The sequence below is a fragment of the Vombatus ursinus genome, unplaced genomic scaffold (genome assembly GCF_900497805.2).
Source record: "Vombatus ursinus unplaced genomic scaffold, bare-nosed wombat genome assembly UNPS02014799.1, whole genome shotgun sequence".
In the NCBI taxonomy this organism is placed as follows: domain Eukaryota; kingdom Metazoa; phylum Chordata; class Mammalia; order Diprotodontia; family Vombatidae; genus Vombatus; species Vombatus ursinus.
In genome coordinates this window covers 8,615,185-8,623,327 of record NW_020954577.1, presented here as the reverse complement: position 1 = coordinate 8,623,327, position 8,143 = coordinate 8,615,185, and the positions used below count along the sequence as shown (strand labels likewise).

Genomic DNA, 8,143 nt, shown 5'->3' with positions numbered 1-8,143 from the left:
ACGACACTCCACAATTACATGTCTCCAAGACTCTCCCTTCCCCAAATACCCCTCCGTCCACTGCTCTCCTTCCGAGGACTATTTTAAAGCACCTCTTCTACTTTCTTACTTCAGTCGTTCCTCCCAGCCCTGGTTTCATTCTTCTCTTCCTCCCTCCTTTGTCTCAGCTCTCCTCTGTCCCTCTATCTCTTCTCCATTGTCCTTTCCTCTTCCATGTCCAGCCCATACTTTTCTGTTTGGCTCTCCTTCTACTCACATTTTCTTAACTATCTCTTTGATCCCTTAAGCTAAAAAGAACAGATGGCTGCCTCGGTGCCAAGGGCATCCTTGAGACTCCTGGTCCCTGGCAGACTTTGGTTCTTCCTCTTCTCCTGGCACCCCACATTCCCAGCCAAACATACAAGCAGTGGCTCGGGAAAGGCATAAGGACAGTTGTTGATCCTGGAAATAGTTTTAATTTGTCTCCATCTAATTAGCTCGATGCTGCTGCTGCTGTCCCACATGCTGCTGACCAAGCAGATGGGTTATCTCCCTCTCTGGCTGCTGAAGCCATGGCAAGCCTGATGATGAGCAAGGAAGCCCAGCGATCTTTCCTCCCAGACCCTGGCCAGGGGGTTTGCCAGCCCTAAGGAGGGGCTGTGGAGAGGAGAAGGTGAGGAGAGCCTCGTCTCAGTGGCTTGCCTCTAGAGACACACTTGTATAACCACCACACACCAAAGTAAGTATTCATGCATCCAATAGCACCCTGCAAATGCTAGGCTTTGCTTTAAAGACAATCGATTCAATTCACCAGAAACATGTATTAACAATACCAGGCACTGGGGATACAAACACCACGCAAAAAACCACCCCTGCCTCCAAGAAGCATCCACTGCTCTGGGGGACATCACATGCTCATGGATAAGAAAATACAAAACATAAACAAACTAATATCAACCAATAATAAGCCAGCACTTTATTCAGTGGGTTTTCAGGGAGGACCAGCACCTCTGGTGTGAGGGCTGCAGGGCCCTTTCCATGGCTATTCATCTACCTTTGGTGTCCACTTTCACCAAACTCTCGCCTGGGGCTCCAAGAAGCTATAGCATACACAACACCCACACCCCACAAAACTGTCCTGGCAGACAGGCTAAACCAAGGTGAAGGTAACTGAGGGGTCTGAAACCCATTGGTAAGTTAGGGGGATGTCTACCCAAAGATGGAATGGGCAGATGAGAACAATTTGTTCAGTGACCATGATGGTGGCTGAAGCAGGAGCTGTGGAGTGTTTAGAGCTTGATCAGATGCTGAAGACGCTCAGGTGATGCCCTGCGTCCCAGTCCATCGCCTTTTGTCTCAACTTTGTCCTGCCACTGGACTTTGATGACTCTAGAAGAAAGAGTAAGGCTGACAACTTTGCGCAGCCCTGTCTCCCTTAAAACCAATTCACTCACAAGTCAAGACATCGCCCTGTGAGGCCATTGGTCCTCTTCAAAAACAATGACACTGTGCTAGGCACTGGGGCCACACAAACAGAAATGCACCCGGCTCAACTCTCAGGGACTTTACATTCTACAAGGGGAGCCAACATTTATGTATGTAAGTATATACAAAGGAGAGACACAGAGAGACCCACAGAGACAGAGACAACTAACCAGAGTGTCATCAGAAGTCTTCTGTAGGAGGTGGCCGCTGAGCTGGGCTTTGAAGGAAACTGAGGATTCTAATGGGTACAGGTGGGGAGGGAATGCGCTTCAAGCAGGAGGGATAGCCTCTGTTGACTTGGGACAATTAGCCCTCTGGAATCCACACTGTCATGAGGAGAATTTGGAGAGTTAAATCAGGGGGAGCTGCCTTTAGATTTGATAACAGAAGGCGATTCATAACCAAGAAAGACATGGAAGTGGAAAACGTGTTTTTCTGTTTAATAAATGATTGAAGCAGTCTGATTAAAAAGGGGTGTGTGTGGGGGGGGGGGACTTCACAAGTGAAACGGAGCAAGCTAAGAGTCTGTCCTGGGAGAGGGGAGCAGCTAAATCTCTAAGACAGAGAAGTGGCGGCGTCACCTGCCATCAATGCTGTGACTTCCTCTGCAGGGAACAAGAAGCAAGCCTCACTTCTGTTTATTTCACTAAATGCTCTGAACATCCTGTGATAAAGAGGAAGAGCTTCCTAGGCTTGCTGTCTGGGCTGCAGGGTGGTCCCATTTCTAGCAGGAAGCTTTTCCATTTGGGAGGCAGTGTGGCCCAGGGACGAGAATCCGCTGCCTTGAGTTTGGTTCCCAGCTCTTCTACTTACTGGCTGAGTGACCATAGGGAAGTCACAGGTCCTCTCTGTGCCTCAGTTTCCTGCTCTGTAAAATGGGAATAACAACCCTTACTACCTACATCATAATATTGTGGTAGCTTTGTAAACTTTAAGACACCATATAAATGCATGTTGTTTTTATATTATTATGAGCATGGTTACGATTACTATATAAGGCAGCTAGGTGGCGCAGTGGATAGACTACTAGACCTGAAGTTAGGAAGACTTCTTCCTGAGTTCAAATCCGACCTCAGACACTTACTAGCTATGTGACCCTGGGCAAGTCACTTAATCCTCTTTTCCTCAGTTTCCTTATCTGTAAAATGAGCTGAAGAAGGAAATGGCAAACCGCTTTAGTGTCTTTGCCAAGAAAACCCTAAATGAGGTCATGAGGAGTCAGACACAACTGAAAAACGACTGAAATTATTATCATTAGCTGCTCTTTGGGGCTTCGGTGGGTCTGACAGAGTATGGCACCATTGGTTCAGCCTGCTTACTTGGATCTGAAAAGGAGAGGGATTCAGCAGAGGAACGTATTCCCGAACTGAGCTAGACTAGGTGAGGAGGGTTCAGTTCAGCCTGGACCAGCATCGCATTATCCCTCGCTGATATAACCCTGGGGAGAAAAGACCAGGGAGATTTATGACATTAGAGAAATCCGCCTCCACTTCTGCCCCCTCTGGCTCCTTTCTGGGAGCCCCCTTCTCCCAATTCAGTTCCTTTCTGTGGGGCTTTGTGCTTTCTAGTATCTATCCCTCCCAAGTCTCCCAAAGTCACCCCACTCGGGCAGAATTCCATCAAGCCAGATATTCCTTCTTTCCTCACCTCTTACCTTCCCCACCCAGGTACCTTCTTTCAGCTGGTAACTGACAGATCACTCACCTGACACACTCATCCAGGCTGAAGGTTTCACAGGGATGCTAATGAAAGCCATGGCCATGAGCCACAGAGCTCTTGGCTCACAGATATAGGTTTTCCCCTCAGTAAAAGCACTCCCTGGATTATGCCTCCACCCAGAGCAACCCTGGAAACCAGAGTCTGACTGGCTTTGTCTCCACCCCTGGCTTTGCCTGAGCACATCTGGATTTGGTACCTGTTCGTCTAAGGGCCCTCAGCTCCTTTATAAGCACTTGGGCTCAAAAGCCATGAGGTATATGACTGGCTTTTATTTAGTCTGAAAGAACATGCAAAGAACTCCTATCCAAGCCTATAAAGAGTCAAGTCAACTCCCCTTTTCTTTCCCAAGAGCCTCTGCTTCCCCCAGACTATGGTACTCTAACTTCTGAAAAGTTAAGGGGAACAGAGTAAGAACTTGGGGGCTTCTAAAGATGCCAGCAATGCCCCCTCTGGTGGGGCCCACCTTCTTGTGGAGCCCACACAGTCCACTAATCAGGTTCCCTTTCATGCTCTCTGTAATCCAGTCCACCTGGCCTGCTGACTTTTCCCTGTGTGGAATATTCCCTTCCCCTCTGTTCCCTTTGGCGTGTAGTTCTCTGTGTCTAGAAGGTGCTAATTCACTCACACAGTCAGCACTTATTAATTAAGAAAACATTTATGAGTGCCTGCTATGTGCCAGGAACTGTGGTCAAGGTTGGGGATACAAATATAAAGAAAGAAACAACCCCTTCTCACATTGAGCTTACATTTTAATGGAGAAACTAGAAAATCAATATGTATATTCAATATATAAAGAGAATAAATACAAACATCCAAGGGAGAAGGAGGGAGGCCACCAGGAGGTGGGGAGACCAGAAAAGACCTCTTGCAGAAGATCATGTTTGAGTCGGGCCTCCGAGGAAGAGAGAGATTCTGTGGAGCAGAGGTGAGTAGAGAGTTTGACCAGGCAAAGGCTCCCACATGAGAGGAGGGTCAAACAAGAGAAGAGAAAGACAGCTAGCTTTGCTGGATCAACACAGCACCCCACTTTGTGCCAAGCACTAGTCAGGGGCTGGAGAAACAAAGAGAAAAAGAAAAGAATCCCTCCTTACCTCACCTCCATCCCATCAAATCTCTCACCTCCTTCAAAGCTTAGCTTAAGTAGGACTTATTTCAGGGAGTCTTTTCTTACCCTTCCCACTTCTGAAATTATCTGAGCATGCTCTCTCTCTCTCTCTCTCTCTCTCTCCCTCTCTCTCTCTCTCTCTCTCTCTCTCTCTCTCTCTCTCTCTCTCCCTCTTCTTTCCTCCCCTCCCCTCTCATTTCCTCCTCCTCCTCCTCCTTCCTCTCCATCTCTCACTTTGTATTCCCTTGTATATACCTTAGACCTATTTATTTATCCCCTCTCCCCCATCCCCATTGAAATATAAGCTTTTTGAGGGCAGAGATTTTTTTTTATGTTGACTTTGTATCCCCGGAGCCTACCATAGTGATTTACGCAAAAATTTTGTATGTATTTGTTTAATCGAGTTCAATGGACTGGCCCAAGGTTACACAGATAGCAGATAGCAGAGCTGAGATCTAAACCCGATCCAAACTGAATGTACTCCCTATTGTTCCTCTTCATTCCCTTCCAACTCAAAGCCTGAAATGAACGAAATTTGGATGAAATTCAATGAAAATGGAATTACTTCAGCAACTTAATCAGAACATGCCAATATTCCATGAATGCTGAACCTGAACTATTTTTAACATTGTTTTCTCCTTGAACTGAAAACATCTTCAATTAAACTCAGTTTGTGTATAATAACATATTCAGTTTCTCACTGAGTAATGCCCAAAACCCCATCATTTTAACATTCATATTGTCGCAGGGCTGCTAGATGGTTGGGACTCATGGGATGCCACAATGTCAGAAGACTCCAAATGGCAAATGACCCAAAGGGCCATGTGGGGTACAAGTAATTGCAGAAGCTTCCTCTCCAAAGTGATATTGTGAGAGAAAAGGCATAGAAGAAATATTGTAATATAGGATAGGACATGGAAGAAAAGTGGCAAGCCAGTCATACTGTGAGAGGGAAGGGCAGCAGATAAAAGCTTTTGGGGCTGAATTCAATTGAATGGCTGGCTGGAATGCGATCACAGGTCATCAAAGGAGTCTGTGACCTGGAGCTGGAAGGGACAGCAGAGTATCTAGTCCAACCTCATCATTTTACAGATAGGGAAGATAAAGCGCAAGTGACTCACCCAAGGTCATAAAGGAAATAAAGGAGGAAGAATGGGATTTGAACTCAGATCTTTTGATTCTAAATCCAGAACTCTTTGCCCTAACATATACTTTCCTGGTATCACAAGTTAATCAATCAGCAAGAATTTATTAAGCATGAATATTGCATTGCTTGCCCTCTTAACAGGAGGAGGATGGAGGGAGAGAATTTGGAACTCAAAATTTTAAAAAAGAAATGTTACAAAAGAGAAATTATTAAGCACTTACTATGTGCCAGAAAATGCAAAGAAAAGTGAAAGTAGTCCGAGCCCTCAAGCGACTTCCATTCTAATGGGGCCAACCACAGCAGTATCAATAAGTATCTACGATACACTTGCAGAATAGATAGAAAGTAGTCTTGAAGGGGAGTAGATACAAGGTGACCTTGAAGGGAAGTAGATACAAGGTGACCCTGAGGGGGAAAACATTAGCAGCTGGGGTGGGGGTGGGGGCTCAGGAGGGGCCTAATGAAGGAGAAGGTACTGAAGTGAAGGGAGCCAGGAATTCTGAGGCCAAGGTGCGGAAGGAGAGCACTGAAGACATGAGAGGCATCCAGGACAAAGGTGGAGGAAGGTTCCCCAGGAGTGAGGATTTATAGGAGGACATGGGTGGCAATGGCCTGGGGTTGGCAAGGTTTGGATGGGTCCTGACCTGTGTTGGTGCAAGGAGCACCCACTTCCTGGAGATCACACATCACTGAACATTTCTTCCTTCTGGCCAAAGAGCTGGGAAACAGTAAGAGGCAGACGCTGAGGGGGAAATAAAATGAACATTTTTATGTGAGTAATTATTACTGCTGGTTTGATTTTTAGCTTTAATATGCTAGGCAGTTCCCTTGCTTCTGAGACAGCTATTTCCAACAGCATTTTATCGATGGGTTCTCCAGCGTTAACCCTTCTCTTTCAGTTTTACAACTGAGAAACTCAAACTTACAGAATCCTTCCCTGAGAAAGACAAGATGTAGCTGAGTTCAGGTGCATGAAACAAGCAGAGTTTTTTATTCCTCTGCTCAAGAATCTTCTCTGGCTCTCTATTGCCTCTAAAATAATATAGAGGTTATTCTGCCTAGAATTAAAGCCCTCCATAGTCTGGTTCCTACTTAGCATTCCCCTAAAGGAAAAACAGCTGGGGCAGAGGCATAGAGGTGGGAGGGAGTGGGTTGGAAAGGACAGTCTGACCACAGATGCCAGGAAAGCCTGGAGTGGGAGCAACTCATCCCCTAGAAAGTCATTTCCTCAGGATTGGGACTGGAGGGAGGGGCATGTGGCCCAGGGGCAATGGCGCCTCACAGCAGCAAGTAGCAACAAAGGACTACAAGATGAGGTGTAAAGATGGCAGCTACCCTAAAAAGGAAGCTCACTGCTCCTATGCACGTCGATAGCAGGGGACAAACCCCATTTGCCCTATGTTAGTTAAGATTCTTAGGGATGGGCCAGATGGTTCAGAGAGGGAGAGATTAGAGGCCAGGATGTCAATCAAGAAGCTTTTACATTGACTCTGGCTGAGTCGCTAAAGGCTCAGACTAGCGGAGCAGTAGTAAGAATGAATAGTAACGAGGGACAGCTGTTAGAAAGGAAGACTAGACAGGACCTGGTGACTGTATCAGATGGAGACAAGGGTCCCTCTGTCCCTGGGGCCACACACGTGTGACTGCTGCTCTTGGTCAGGATTCTCTAGGAGTCTTTCCAAATTCCAACCCTAGAGAGGTGTTGAAATGCCTTCTCTCTGAGGACCGTTGACTTCCAAGGGAACGAGGTCCGATTCTCAGACTGTCATGGACAACAAATGAGCTTCCTTCACGTTTGGCCTCCATGATGATGTGGTTCAAATCCAGGGATCTTCAAGAGTGTCCCATCAGGACAGGGGAAAGTCTGCCTCTTTCTTCCAAGTTTTCTTTTTTTCTTTTTCTTTTTTTTCTTTCTTTTTTTGGGGGGGGGGTTAGGCAATGGGGTTAAGTGACTTGCCCAGGGTCACACAGCTAGTAAGTGTTATGTGTCTGAGGTTGGATTTGAACTCAGGTCCTCCTAAATCCAAGGCCCGTGCTCTATCCACTGTGCCACCTAGCTTTTTTAATTTTTTATGAGTTGGCTCATCGTTACCCCTTTCTTGGGTTTGGAACAAACCTCCCAACTCCCTAAAGACCATACCACAAAACCAAACTCTCAGAGCATCCATCCTCTTCAGTCTTCTCTCTTTTTTTGTGCTCTCGGAGTCACTCAGAGGAATCCACAAGATTGGAGAAAAGGAATTGTTCTCAGCACTGAGCTTATGCCTTCACAAAAATAGTATCCCAAAGATTCACATGTAGCTGTTACTCTGAAATTGAAATGGGGCCCAAGGCTGGGCCAATGTTTCCCGGGTTAGCTGAACATCCAGTGTCTGGTATAGCTGATAAAAGGACTGGACTTGGAGTCAGCAAGACCAGGCTTCAGATCCTACTTCCGAGGCTTCCTGGCTGTGTGATTATGCCAAGTCATTCGACTACTCTGTACCTCAGTTTCCTCACCTGCAAAATAGTAGTGGATGTTTTAATGGATGCCTAATAATATCTACCCCCCCACAGGGGTACCAAGTAGCTTAAATGACAAAATCTCTGTAAAGCACATTGTAAACCTTCAAGTATTATAGAAATACCTACCGTTGCTATTATCTCCTGTTTGTGGTATTGGGGGAAAAACTCTGGATCTGAACTCAGAGCTCTAGTTTCCAACCTTG

The 8,143-nt window shown here is 46.2% G+C and overlaps 1 long non-coding RNA gene across 2 annotated transcripts; it reads right to left on the bottom strand.

Moving 5' to 3' along the window:
* Nucleotides 1–958: 958 nt before the first annotated feature.
* Nucleotides 959–7,356, bottom strand: LOC114050577. Of its 2 annotated transcripts, XR_003570026.1 has the most exons (5): nt 7,019–7,356; nt 6,080–6,177; nt 2,784–2,902; nt 1,635–1,790; nt 959–1,368 (listed from the first exon to the last, which is right to left on the bottom strand). It is a non-coding gene; the product is annotated as an uncharacterized LOC114050577 (long non-coding RNA). The 2 variants fall into 2 exon arrangements; XR_003570025.1 differs by having other exon boundaries at nt 6,080–7,356.
* Between the last annotated feature and the right edge of the window lie 787 nt (nt 7,357–8,143).